The sequence below is a fragment of the Chaetodon trifascialis genome, chromosome 22 (genome assembly GCF_039877785.1).
Source record: "Chaetodon trifascialis isolate fChaTrf1 chromosome 22, fChaTrf1.hap1, whole genome shotgun sequence".
Classification (NCBI taxonomy): domain Eukaryota; kingdom Metazoa; phylum Chordata; class Actinopteri; order Chaetodontiformes; family Chaetodontidae; genus Chaetodon; species Chaetodon trifascialis.
Window position 1 is genome coordinate 5,132,458 of NC_092077.1, and position 15,463 is coordinate 5,147,920.

General features: G+C 40.4%; 1 protein-coding gene across 5 annotated transcripts in view; it reads right to left on the reverse strand.

Moving 5' to 3' along the window:
- The window catches only part of kcnc2 (potassium voltage-gated channel, Shaw-related subfamily, member 2), an 81,296-nt gene that overhangs the window by 63,763 nt on the left and 2,070 nt on the right, over nucleotides 1-15,463 (reverse strand). The window lies entirely within an intron of this gene.

Consider the following 15,463-nt stretch of genomic DNA (forward strand, 5'->3'; position numbering starts at 1 on the left):
ATCCACCATTAGAAAAAACATTTACATCCACCTAAAGTGTTGCTGTTTAAAAAAAATAGACACTTAAAAAAAATAAAATAAAATAATGCAGCCAAAAGACACTTTTCAGTTTGAGACATGTTCGGGTTGTTAATCAACTGAATCAATTGATTGGTTGATTTTATATACTTGTGTTAACAAATATCTGCCTATTTATAAATCCATCCGACACATCAGAGTAACATTGGCATTGATTAGGGACCAAGCACCGACTGTTGCAATTTTGTAATGTAAGTGTAGCAGCTAAAATATATTTCTTGCCATTTTGCTTTAGGTTTTACGTCATTTCCACTGATGACGTCATTTGTGTTGGGCACAGCCAGGGGTGTGGTTATTTTTCTTAGTGTGTGTGGTGGTGGGAGTTCAAAGAAAGAAAGAAAGAAAGAAAGAAAGAAAGAAAGAAAGAAAGAAAGAAAGAAAGAAAGAAAGACACAGAGGGGAGAGAGAGCCTCATATTTTTTGTTGACCGTACTTACGTTTGTTTATCCACATTCGGTCGTTATCTATTTCAGTTTACCATCATTACTATTTTCCATTTTTTTGCTTGGACTGCTTGTTTGCCCTTTTTGACTTTTGTTACAATAAACTTTGAAAACACACCGGACCTGTGGAGTCTTTGGATGGAACCGGTCACAAAGGGCTCTCGTCTCTCAGCAGCTGAATTGTTTTAAAGACAGCAGCAATAGTAAGGAATCATTATTGTGCAATTATTGTTCACTTGAATCAATTTTTTGAGGAGCTAAAGCTGCTCAAAAACTCATGAAAACCAGCACACATGTCAAAAGTAGTGAAAATGTATGTAAATGTGTTTTAAGGGTCCTAGGTATGGGTGTGACAAAATGGCTCAATTGCCCCCCCTACAAAATTTCAGCGAAGCAGCCATCATGGTACGTTTCACCTGCACATGTGAAATTTGGTTGGCACATGTAGCATGCCAAGACTTTAAAAAAATTAGGCATGTTACTTAAACAAACTCATCCTTGAGACCTTAACGATGAAAAGTTGTCAAAGGTCGGTCATGGTACCACCTTCTGGCAACAGGAAATGACAGATTCTCTCCTTTGATACACTTCTAGAAGGTTAACTAGATCCACCCTGGGGAAGGGGGCATTCATTGCTGCATGCAGTTTTAATTTGGATTGGTGTTTCTGGCCACCCAATAAACATCTAGTCTAGTATTCAGCTGTTTTGGTCTCCAGTAACTCTCTTTAGCTGCTAAATTCTCCACTATGTTTGCCAGCTAGTTGCTGACTCTGGGCAGTTAGTGTCCTGTGCATTTAAAAGAACTGATGACAGGTGCCTGCTCCAGAAATGGAGCTGATGAGTGCTAAGACAATAACCTGAAAGATGCTAAATGCTCCATAGCTGTGAGGAACTGCAGAGTTGGTGGTCATTTTCAGATATGCAACCCTCTGTTAACATCAAAATATTGATTAGTGCAGCTTTAAAAATGTTCAAAAAAGCCAAAGAGGATCGCTTGCATGATTTAAAATGAAAAACCATTGGTGCAATGCTTTTCAAAATGAATACATATAGTAGCATTTAGAACATAAACTCCTCATACAGTAAGCTGTGTAACACAACTGACAGCACGTCATTGTGTGAAGGGAGTTTGAAGGGAGTGTAGGATTGTTCAACAGAGCATGAAGTCTACACAACAATATTCTCCGCTTCAAATCAAATGAGCTACAAGCCCCATGAGGAAAACTGTGAAGCGGACTGGACTGGAAGACGATCACAGTTTGTTGAAAGGTTCATCAGCAAAGGCAACTGATGTTTACAGCATCTCAAAGTGGAGAATCGCTGTCATCGCTGTAATTCATACAGAGATTTAAGTCTTAGGCTCTACATCAGAGTCATTTACACTTTTGCAAGTGTTTTAATCAAATCTGCTGTTATCCTAAATACTATTAGCTTAAAATAAATAAATAAAGTCAATATCTTGTGCAAATATCTGCATTGAGGAAATTTGCACAGCCACAAAAACAAACATTTTGCAGAGCTTCATTTAACATTGGACTGTGTTTTTGTGCCAGAGGGCAGAGAGCAGAGCAACAACCCTTCATACAGTTAACTTTTCTTTCCAAGACACAACCTCCTGGGAGGTTACTGACTGCAGTCGATATCAGGCTGGCAGAGCCTGCATCTCCATATGTCATCATCATCAGCCAGAGAGACCCCTGACAGTTCTGACAGAGCTTACATTCACAGTATTTACAATTACAGTTACATAGGAAAGAGGCTGTGGTACTTGAGTCTGGTCTCCAAGGTACTTTGGGGAGCTTTGCTTTTTTTATGTTTCTCTCTATGCCACAGTGTTTTTGACATACAGCACAAGTCAATGATGAAAGCACATTTGAGTAAGCACAAATACTGAGCAGACATAACTTCTTACTGAAAGACTTGATAGATGATCAAAGTCAATTAAGGTCTATCAAATATCTACTGTAATTATTTTAGAGTTTGTTCTGCTTGTAATAATACAAAAGCAATTAATTCTACAAACTCAACACTCCAAGGCACATTTAATTAACTGTTGATGCATAAGAGCACCACATATGTATGCATGCACGAAAACATAATGCCCCTGTCCACAGCTGGAGGGGTAACAAAAAAACCTGGCTTTGTTTTTTTAAAGTCTGTGGAGCATTGCAAGATACAGTTCAAACTGTAGCCACGATCCTCCTGTGTGATGCACTGATTGAACTCTCAGACAGTAGCACCATGGGATTCTAATTACTTGTTATCTGACCTGAATAATCCATCTCCTCCACTTTTCACTTGAAGTCCCCCCGTGTGTCTGTCGGCCTCTCGCTCTATCCATCTATGCTGTGTTGATTTGCCACCACATGTCCTCTAATTGAGCCCTGCTTGCTCAGTTGTGGCTGCACTAAACAGCAGATCCTCTTTAAAGCCTGTCTTTGAACCAGTGTAAATGATCAGTGGACAGAGCTGAAAGCCAGGGGTTGATCCAGCAGCGTAACCAGGCTTGCAATTGGCATCAGACAAAGTCACCCAAAAAAGAAAGAAAAAAAAAAAAAAGGCAACATCCAGTTCAATCCCATGCCTTGCTTTGTAGGGACAGAAAAATCAACACATTTTACAGCTTCAATCACAACCAAAGCTGTCAAACAGGGTCAGCCCACAACTAGTCATCATCATTACGAGATGACAACTCTCTCTGTGCAAATCACACTCCTGTCGTCTGCTAGCTGGTGTGACATTTTCAGCTTCACCCTCATCTGTGTCTAGGAATGCTATAAATGTGACCGTTGGCAGTTAAATAAGACTGTGTTGAGGATACAGTAAACACCTCCATGAAACTGTGGTCTGACCTTTGCCTGTGAAGTCTGGAAGGCTCTGTGGGTGCGTTCCTACCAAATCTCAGTTAATCTCAGCAGTGGAAAATACTTTCTTCAATACTTACACTCCGGCTGAAAGGAAAAAAAAGGGTTGAAGGCTGTGCAGTTTACGAGATTGCATCAGCATACAGTTGCTAAGTGACGGGATATCGAACCATGTAGAGAGGTAGAAAACAGGATTTTTTTTTTTTTTAATCTAAAAGGCATTCATTTTAACATCTCGAGAATGATAACTTTTGTCTGAACAAAAAAAAAAACACTTTAGGATAAAATGTTTTTGTAATTAACCAATTTTTAATGAGATTAATGATGATTAACATACAACACTAATATTAATGTTGTGATGCTCAAAGCCTCAGACCCTCAGCTCAATCTATTAAGGACTGACTTACTGCAGGTCAAAAAACTTAAAACCAGGTTCAACTTGGATGAAAGTGAAATGTAGGTCACATATAACCATATTTAACAACTATATTTCATGTTAAGGAGGTTTAACTTTATGTTGAAATGCAGTTCATGAACTGAAACAATAGTTCTATGCATGGCCGAGTTTTGTATACTAGTTGGCACCACAAAAGAGTTTAAGACTGAAATTATCCTTTCTTTCAATACCTTTCTGTGACTAATGTAATATAAACGTATTTTCCCACACAACTATTTTGTTCATTTTGAAGCTGTACTAATGAATATTTCTAAATTATCAGTGGAATAAAAGACTACATTCAATGTTGAGGCTGTTGCTTGTAGTGAAAAAGACTAAGACAATTAACAAACAGACAGTCATCATTGATTCTGCAGTTCCATTCAGCACTATGGAGCATTATTTCTGCTTATCACTTTGGATTTTTACAACCCATAACTGTTATGGTTTGCTCTCACCACTCTGACCAACCCGTATTCAGCCGTGACTTTTTCAAGTGGAAAAAAAAAACAAACGTTCGGTTAATCAAACCGTACACTACCTGTACATCACTCTATACAGACAGACAAGCTAGCTTGAGGATTTAGTAGCTAAAAAGCCAGATACTGTATTTTTCGTATCAGTTGGTAGGGACCAAAACACAGCTAAAAGCAGAGAGTGTATAGGACTTAAATTTGTCATGTGGCCAGAAATGATCCAAATCAAAGCTCTGTTGATCTGTGTTTGCTGAATGTATACATGTCAGTGTTGTGTTTGCATACATGGCAAGTTTAATAAAATAAGTAAATATTATCTAAACACATATGCATGCACACAAGAACTCTGGCCAAACAAAAAATGAAAATCGGCAAAACGGTGTTATTTCAACCAGAAACCGTGTGATCAAAGAATAAGTAGGTAACAGATCTCACCGGACATTTGGTACCAATACTTGCTGGTTGGCAGTTATCCATACTAGGTGCTTCGTATACATCTCAGGTTTTTCTAGTTGAAAATTTTCAGGTTTCAACCAAATTCAGTAAAGTTTTGACCTTGTTCAGGTGTTCCACAGTTCATTCTTGACCTTGGAAACAGCAGTTGACGAACAATCACAATTCAAAAATCTACTTACGTCAAAGGTTTGAACATCTACATCTACAGTTCCATGACAAGTGACTTCTGAGAAAACTGCTGATGAAGAAAGAGCAACGGAGTCAAACCAGTAAGTGGACCTTGGGTTCAAATCATTCTGCCAATTGTTTATATGTTTATTGGCTGGTAAATCACAAAAAGTCAGCGCTTACTGTGAAATTATTGAGACACACATTTCAATGTAAACAGAATCATAACATTGAATTTTCTTCATAAACTGCAAAAGTTCTAAATTGAATTCTGAAAATAATGGAAACATGGGGGTCCAATTGGCTAAACCCCAAATTAGCTTGCTCTCATTGAATTTGCGCTGCGCTGCGTAAGACGACCTCAGTCAGCCAACGGGGGTACAGAGACACGAGACACAAATCAGCCTGAAAGTCTGACTTATTAATTACCTTTTAATGCATGAACATTGGGGTTGTGCAAATGGTGCCAAACAAAAGAACTTTCAGTAAATCCATTGTCCTTGGGAGGCGCTCAACCTTTTTGAATGATTGGATGAGCATTAATTATTCATCAATAAGTCCAAACAAACAGCACGTCTGTTACAGCTCGCATAAGGTTGGAGGCTCACACCAGGGCCCCTCCTGGCGGTCGACGGACAGTGAGACAGATGGAACACACCTTTAGCATGCATGACATCGTATCCATATATGCATGACACATAGCTCTTATCTAACCCATTCCTAAGTGCACTTCTGACTCTGAAGCGTATCTCTACTGTATAATCCAGTATCTGGCAGGGCGTTCTCCTGCTGAGATGGACATTGGCGAGCAAGACCTGTCTCCTTCTCTTTGATCTGTTCCAGTTTCAGAAGCAGGCTTTGGAGTCTTAACTCACGGTGACATGATTACATTTGTAAATTGAGCAATAAAGCTCGTCCAATTAGGCGAACACTGAGTCGTACCACCACCATGTCTTTCATTTTGAGGTAAATGTCACACTGAGTCTTCACTCACATATTTCCACATATAAACACAACATTTTAACACTCAACATGATCTGGAGCCTAACCCAGCGGCTGTTTAGCTTTTTTTTGTTTTCCAAGGCGTGCACGTGTAGAAACCCAGCCTAGATAATAAAGGAGGAAGGTGGGTGGGAGTGAGTTAACAAGTGCATTACTCATATCAGATGCTCTGTTGAAGTAACACCTGTAGAAACCTGTAAAAAACGAGACAAAGGGGAGCACTGCCATCATGGAAAAATCATACATGCACTCATGCTTCAAAATGCTTCATTCATAATCAAATGCATATCATGCCAACTGGTGTCTGAAGTCGTCACAAATTTGCAAAACTGAGCTTTCTGAAAGCAGAAAGCTTTTTTTTCCTGCCTATTCCATCAAGGACGAAGAGATCTCCAGATCTCCATAGCAATGATTACCCACAATCCTTTACACCTTTATCCTTGAAGGTGCCTGTACATCATCCCTTCTGCCTCTCTCACTGTTTCAATACTGTTAAACTGAAGAAAACACACTGATTTGTGTAATTACGACCAAAGACTTGGGCAAAGATTTTGAGACAAAAACTTTAAAAAGACAGACAGCAAGCAAAGGTGATAAAACACCTTCATAGAACATTATTCTTTCTTAAAATGGATTTCTAATTGCCCTGTGAATATTCTACAACTACTACAAGATTTAAAGAGCCACATAAAGGGAAAGAATCTGTCATAGACAGGGTCTAAAGTCTCAGAGTAACGCCATCAACATATATGCCAAATCTGGCACTTTAAGCTACTACGTAATAATTTAAAAGTTCCTTTGCAAGAGTGAGAGAGAAAGAGAGAGAGAGAGTGAACATGTTCTTTGTTTCGAGTGTGTGTGTCTGTATGTGTGTGTGTGTGTGTGTGTGTGTGTGTGTGTGAGGGAGTGACAGACAGAGAGAGCAAGGCCTGATGGGATGCTGTATATAGCTAACAACTGGGAGGCAACGGGTCCAATCATGCATACTGAACAAGTCTCCTTCATTAACTATCCAACAGGCCTCTTTCTTTCTCCTTTGTATGCACACAAAGACACTTTCCTGCACTTTTTCATTTTTATTGGTGGTGGATGCTCACTGTATCATCATATGAATTAATATCTGCTACGGTCTTTATCGTGAATTAATAAAGTACAATAGCAAGGAAACTGCATTAGAAAATGTTCACAAAAGTTAGCACGAGCAGAAATGTCTGTGACTGGCTAAACCAAGTAGCAACCACGATAACTGAGTCAAGGTGTGACTTAAAGCATAAAGGATCTGTAGTTTGCTGAGATCCCAGAACATGGCAACATCAAAGTCTGTTGGCGCAACGTGATCAGACAGGTTGCAAACAAGCTAACACCTAGCCTTAACCTCTACAAAAACAACCATCAATGCAAATGCAAGGTGGGCACCCAATTACATTAAGAGTCAAATCAATTTACTGAGAGTCAAATCTGAACAGAAAGTCAACCTGAAGGCTGTTTACCATTAGTTCCTACTTGCCACAAGTGACTAAAGGGGCCCATTTTAGAATAATGCCACATTAAGTTTCCCTTCATTTTCCAAAATTCTCTTGAATCAGACTGACACATCTAATAGAATTGGACCACAATGTAGTGCAACAGAGGCACAAGTAGAAGGAGCCATAAAGTTAGTGAAGGGACATTAGTTACATAGAAATATTGAACAAACATTAACTAATATTAGCAGCTTAATCATACTAGATCAAGTAAGTCTGTAACATCAAAACCCCTGAATGCACTGATCTGAACAAGGGTGCTTTTCACTGCTAATCAATTCTGCTTTTAATTTGTAAGAGGAAGATTTTATTATTTCTTCTTAATGCCAGTCTTGCTTTAATAGCCATTAACTACTAACTCCAAAAATATCCTATCTCCCTCACTGTGTAATTATGATCTCAGTGGTTAATTTAATATCTCATGTGTCTAATGTGTTCGCTGGATAATCATTCTTTCATTAAGGAAATATACACAACAGAACAGAGGTATGATTTGCCAAATGTTTGCATGATTGACAGGTGTTTCAGCCTCTTACAGTCAGCCATGGTGGTTGCTGTGTACTTCATTTCCTCACGGGCTTCTTCCCTTATGAGCACAATTGGCTTTTGTAGCTATAGTTACTTCCAAGTGCACCCATACAGAAAATTCAAACTTGCCCTCATACATGTACAGATACTGTAACAAGTGTTACATGTACATTTTTATACAGTCAGTATGCTTAAGAAACTAACCGAGTGCACTATCAGTGAACACGACGTCACAGACAGCACGTTGCACAACTGACAGGTGATAAATGCAAACACCGCAGTGATGAGTGCTTAGCAAAAAACACATCACCTAATGCTGAAAAATCTCATCATCTCACACCTTCAACAGAACCAAAGCTGTGGAAGGTCTTTCACATACTAACCTCTCTCCTAATTACCATACCCATAGCCCTCCACACTACTCTGTACACTGAACTATTATAGTCAACCAAAGCAGCACAGGATGATGATTGGCGGGGCAGATTAACGTGACTGGCAGCGGCTACAAACATGCCCAGCGGCGTGCCGTCACCGCCCACGCTCGGGCAGCCATTTGCCCTGCTCTCCTACCCAGCGTCAGGTCTGCTGCTGTTTACACGTCAGACTCTATTTACTCAGTGAGGCCTTGCCGTCTGTTTGCAGCGAATCAGTTGCATTTCCTGGCCTCCTACAACCTCAGACTCTGCACAATATGATTCAACTGGGCTATCAGATGAGGCAGGCAGGCCCTTGTGCACCTGTAGCTCCGAACACGCAGGAACAAAAAGTAAAGATGCTACAGCACCGCACCGTGTGTCACCTCTGACAGCAATAAGGAGGCAATTAAAGAGACATGCACACATGAATCAGTTGTGTTAGTGACGCTCCAACGACCCTTTTTTTGCATCACTGCCTCAAAACTAACACGCTAGCATGTAAGGTGTTACTGAGCAATAAGGGTTCATGGTCTGAAATCAATCAGTTTCACAGACCGGACGGATCTGAATGAAAACAGGCTGTGGTGATGAGCGACGATATTGCCATGACAACAGGCAGGCTGAGCATGCAGCCTGGCTTTGGTATCTTCAGGCGTGCGGCAGGCGGCACCCAGACGCTTTGGGTTTTTAACCTCTTTAGTGGAAGAAAGCAAGCTGCAGTCTCAGATGGGATCATGGGAGAATGGGGGGATGCGTGGGTGAGGGTGAGGTATGGGGGGGGGCGACACTACAAAGTCAGGCATAAGCTAAACCTCTGCCTCAGAGCTCAGACATGGGAAATGAAAGAGGTGGTGGGTGTTTTGTTTGTTACCATCCCAATCCAGCAATGGCCAACTACAGAGATATATGAGAGGGACAAACAAACAGATTAACACATAGTAGAACACATACACCTACACACACACTCCCACACACAGAAAAAAACAGCTATATACAATTATAAACATACAGGAAAATCAAGCAGAAACACTCACTCTTTCTTTCTCACACAGACAAGTGAACAAACCGACAACCGCTGTTAAAACACACTGCATGCAGATTAAAGAGGCAGCATCAAGAGTGAAGAGAGAACAGGATGGCTACAACAATAGAAACAGCGTGGGGAGCCAGAGAAACACGCCTGCTACCGCTGACTGCTGGCACATGAACACTCATAGATGAGTTAGTTAAAGGGACAGATGAGACTTTTGGGTTTTTCAGTAAACCTGGAGAAACCAGCTCATGAAAGGCTTTCTGACAGCCACAGACAGCTGATCTCATGTCAGTTATTATGCTGTTAACAAGGCTGCTGTTTAAGGAGAATTGTCATATTAGTTAGTATATACTGTAATTACTATGGTGTAAGATCGCTGTCAAAAAGACGTGTCCATAATTAAAGTTTCGTATTTGTAAAGTTAACAATTTGTGTGTCATGGAAGTTGTTTTACACAAAATTCCGCTGTCACATACGTGGGTCTGTAAAATTGGGTTCGGGTTACAATTGTTTTTATATGAGTATGAGTCTAAAAGCTGTGAGTGCAAAGTCTTGAGAATACAACTCATTTTTCTACGACTACGAAGTCTTCACTGTGAATACGAATTCAAGTTTACGGGTACGACTCGAAAAGTGCTGAAATGACGTCACTCAGGTCACAGTCAAGTCGCAGGAGAAAATAATCCTCCAACTGCGCATGCGCATGGCCCAGACGCAAACATGCAGGGCAACGTCGCCAGCCCCGGAGAGACTTCACTGGTAATGTCAATAACAACGTGCATAGCTATTATTGATTTCATAATATCGAACCATTTTATACAATATACGTGTATTCTTCTTCTCACATACTTATTGTTTTAGCTTGCAAGCTAAAGATATTTACATGCCGATGACGCTAGCTTAGTGCTATCGTTACTGGGTGCTATCATTCATAATTTTTGACCAGAGCATTAACGATCAAGCCAGATTTGGGATGAATTAACGTGAACCAGTAACTTTGTGTAAAGTTAACACAGAAAGAGGGAGAAGGTTGATATGGAGAAATAAACCCGGACATGATGAATCATCCTGCTTAATGCACGGATTACGAGTGAAATTCTAAATTTGAGACAATAAATTACTGGTTCACGTTAACTCATCCAAAATCTGGCTTGATTGTTAATGCTCTGGTCGAAAAATATGAGGACAGTGCATTTTTTGGGGGGTAACGATATATGTTTCATGGTGGCGTTGCCCTGCATGTTTGCGTCTGGGGCATGCGCAGTTGGACGAATCGCGGATCGATTACTTTCCCTTGCGTCTTGACTGTGACCTCATTGACGTCATTTCAGCACTTTTCGAGTCGTACTCGTAAACTTGAATTCGTATTCACAGTAAAGACTTCTTAGTCATAGAAAAATGAGTTGTATTCTCAAGACTTTGCACTCACTGCTTTTAGACTTATACTCATATAAAGACAATCGTAACCCAAACCCAATTTTACAGACTCGCGTATATGACAGCGGAATTTTATGTAAAACAACTTTTTGCTTGCCCTCCCTGCCTGACAATGCACTTCCTCTTTAACTGAAGAGTAGATTAAAAGCTGTTAACTTGTAAAAAATATTTTTGCAATATGCTTTCACTAAACCAACCATTAGCTAGCAGTAGAAAGTCTGACAGCTTATAATTAGATACTCTTTTTTCAGTAATACAAAAATTTGAGTTAGACTTAAAAAGAATTTGCATGAAGGAACTGTAATTTAAATTCTCCTTGAGGGGCCGTCGCATTTAACACATGATGTGTATCCTGTGGAGTTTTGGACCCCTCTAATGCTATGGAGCACTTTTTTATGAGTGGGTCGACAGTTTGTTTGTATCATGTATGCGTCCAAGGACACTTGTGCAAGTGCACACTGGTGATGTGATTCACAACCCAGCCAATGGTTTCACACTATTCCACTGACTGACATGTGGCTGGAATGTTTAAAGGATTGCAGCATGTCCCGCAAAGGCAGACTGCTCGGTTGTCAACTTGGATGTAAACAATGTACAATTCAAACTTTGAAGAAAATCAACGTTTATGAGGAAGGAAATGCAAAAATTGAGATGTCTGTTAGACCTGGAAGAGACACATAACATGTACTGGTGAGCAGCTGTAACAAATGATTCAGTGATATCAACCATTTCCTAAAGAAGTACTACATATAGTAGAGAATAATCCAGCTAAAGAGAGTTCACACTCTTTTTGAATTGCAGAATGAAGTTGGCCTACTTTAGACTAAGACAAACCTTTGCAATGTCTTAAGTACATGTCATAATAAGCATGATATGATTCAGAGCCTTTTCTGCAAATGGTGACTGTTATATGACGATCAACGTTCTGCTGTGCATGATCCACCCATCCACCTTTTTATTTTAATGTTTAATGTCAGTTCTGCAGTTAAAGAGCACTTTACAGTTAATGCAGTTGCCTCTGTAGTGCCAGGGTCAAAGGTGAACTGTGTAAGAGGGCTGCGATTTCCATTGGCATGGGTTACCAGGCTGAAATCACACCTTTCATTTCCACAGAGGATAATTCCACATTAGTCTCTCCTAACGCCTTGTCAGGGGGCGGATTAGTGTCCCAGAGGGCCTTCTTTTAGACACACACACAGACACACGCTTGCTTTCACACTACACATCACCTCTTTTTTCTCACACACAAACACTGAGCCTTTCTCTATGTATGGGACTTGTATTAAAAGGTTAAGATGGCCTTTAATAAAAGAGGAAACGTTCAGGCATCACGGAGGAGCAGCATCTCTCTGCATGCTGCCGCCGTGCCACCAAACTGAGCTCTAATATGGCTGCAGGTGGAGCGTCATCGCCATCAGGCAACATGGTTCACATGCAGGCAAAAGAGGTTTGAAGGCACTTCTAGAAACAGATGCTTCTATGTGGTACTGGTGGCAGGGAAATGTGGCGTGACTTCATTTCTGTGTGTGCATACTGGGTGAGTGTTGGTGCAGGAAGACAGATGAATGCGTGCTGTAAACACAAGCATTCAGCTCCATCAACTCCCTTCTGCCAGTGAACCATCGCTGAAACTAACTCAATATTTACCTCTGTTAAGTCCCTGCTAGTTCCTCTGTCAGCAGAGTAATCGCCAAAAAACACTTCCAAGAAATGACCAATGAAATTTGTTTAAGAGAACGAGGAACAGACTGACAGGATTTTGTGGCCGTCGACAGTTTCCCTTTAAGAAGGAACTATTTTAAGCTGTGCTTGTAAAGGAAGTGTCACGTAATGTTAATGTAACCTCAAATTGAGCTTTGGTGTAATGTGGTTAGAATATGATGCATTTTCTAATTGTTAAGTGCAAAACCTGGATCAGCATTTCTTTCACACATAAAGACAAATCCCTGCCCTCATCCTTGCTCAAAGTTTGTTGATGGATTATGAGAGGAGGACAAGTGATACGGGACAAGGTCAATGCCAATACCACCTTCACCACACACACACACGCACGCGCACACACACACACACACACACACACACACACACACACACACACACACACACACACACACACACACACACACACACACACACACACACACACACACACACACACACACACACACACACACACACACGCAAGCCCTCCTCTTTTGCCTCTGGAATTGGCTGACAGACAAAACAATTAAATACTGGTTGGATCAACAGGCCACACTGATCACTGATGACTCCTCACAAGAATTCTGGGAACACTGTAACTCCAAGACAAACATCCATTCAGTAATTATCAGAGTAATATCTCAAAATTAAATTTTTCCTGAAAAAAAACCCACTAAATCTGCATGGCATCTTTAACAAAGGGGAAAGGTCAATTGTTAATTCATTTCTTCTTGGATGACAAGATGTTGATTCCCATAAAATATATGCTGTACAATGGAGTCACCCTCTCTCCAACACTTATTCCCTTCCTCATCCAAACCTCTTATAAAAGTCCATGCAGTCCTGTTCAAACAGCTACCCGTAGACAATGAAGAGGAGGAATGATGTAACCACAGCAGAAATGAAACCAATGCTGTTTCTGTTGCTAAATTACATTATGCTCTCCTTGTTATGGCATAAAAAAAGGTCTACGCGTATTTAACATTTGAGAAACAGAGTTTGGTCTGACAAGATGTTTGTTCCTTCTTTATCAAAGAGCGGTAATGATACTGGTCTGATACAGGAGAATTTCTACTTCTACTGTATGTAGCACTAACACAGGACAAATGCATGTATGAAATAGTACTTTGTGGTAGCAGCTGAGGCACATAAAGGATTAAAAATACCTGATAATTTAAACTGCTATTCTTTGATTGTGAATCATACAAAAAAAACCTTTTCCCCAGAACTGTTTTTGCCAGGTCAAATGTCTTTGAAACAGCATTCACCATGGCCATTCATAGTTTAATAACCAATTTCACAAAGCAGCTCGAGGCTAGATCCTTTGAAAGGAAAGGCCGAAGGGAAGACTGCCATGAACTACAAGTTAGACTTAACAAAATGGACCAACATCAGCGATCAGGAAGAATTAAGCTCATAAGAAGATAATCTTACCCTAAAGTCTCAGGTGTGATAGATTAAAAGCTTGCAGTGAAAACTTTTCCAGGCTTTTGTGTGATTTAGGATGCTTTCAGACTGTCGGGAGCATTTTGGCAAAACTACACAAAGAGCTGCGTTGGTGGAAGCTGCTACAGGGTACAGGTGGTCAAACATTAGATCGGAACAGTTCTGGGAAGGCTCATCACAGCAACAATCAGCTTCTCCTAAACAGTATATTAGGACAACGCTAAGGGACACAATGGACCTTATTCTAACTGGTTTGTGCACATATTTACCACAGCTTGTTGCTGGATGCTTTGGTCAAAGTAAAGCTAGGCTAAAGTCTGTTGGCTGTGCAACACTGCTTTAATTCCCTAAAGTCTTGTTCTGGCATTTTTTGCTGCAGAGTCACTGTTGGTTGGACATGGCCAGAGTTGGGAGTTTTAGCATCCTATGAGGATTTAAAGGAATAACTCAACATTTTGGGAAATTCTCTAATTCGCTTTCTTGGCCACCCGTAGAAACAGCTAGCCTAGCTCTGTCTAAAAGTATCAAAGTCAACTGACCAGCCCCTCTACAGCTCACTAATTAACACCTTATCTCTCATTTGTTTAATTATGTAAAAAAACGAAGTGTAAAAATGACATTGTTTGCTGTGGTTTTATGGGTTGTTGCTAAGCTAGGCTAACTGTCTCCTGGTTGTAGCTTCATGTTTAGCGGACGGCCATGAGTGGTACTGATTTTTGATTTAACTCGAAATAAGTGTATTTACCTAAATGCAGAACTACTCCCTTAAATGCTGTTTTGTTGTTGTTGTTTTTGTTTAGATAATATTGGCGAATTGAAATATATAAAGAATATCACTGCAAACAAAATGTAACCTTCCGGATCGTCAAGTGAAAATTCAATTTCCAAACACAACTGTGAGGGTGTACTGGCCCTTAAAAGACTCCATTTAATCATTAATCAATCATAAACTGTGCAGCAGAAGGCCACTGCAGCACAGCTCTCTTTCAGGCGGTATCACCTCTGGCCACACCCCAATCAGTGATGTCACAGCTGCTTCTCTGCCATTGACAGCAGATATAAAACATTAGCAAGAGCCTTCTTCCTTTTCTTACTTGGTGTTTAATTATATCACAAAAAACCCTCATCAGTCAAACTAATTAAACATTTTAGCTTCAACACTTGTGTATTCATTTACATCACCAGCTTCAATGACATGCTGTCTGTGACATCATGAAGGCATTTGTGTGACTGCTTTGCATTAATTTCTATTCACACAACATGACATCACAGCCAGGAGTCATTCACTCCTGTGACACATCCGTCTGCCAGTGAGGGATCAATTTGCTGTCCATTATGCAGAATTCACCTGCAGCCTAAGGCGAGCTTAGCAGAGCCCCTGTCCGTCACTGACAGTGGGGATCGAAAATGAAAAGGTGACTCGACTTTACAGACTGCCGCTTTGATATGCTGATA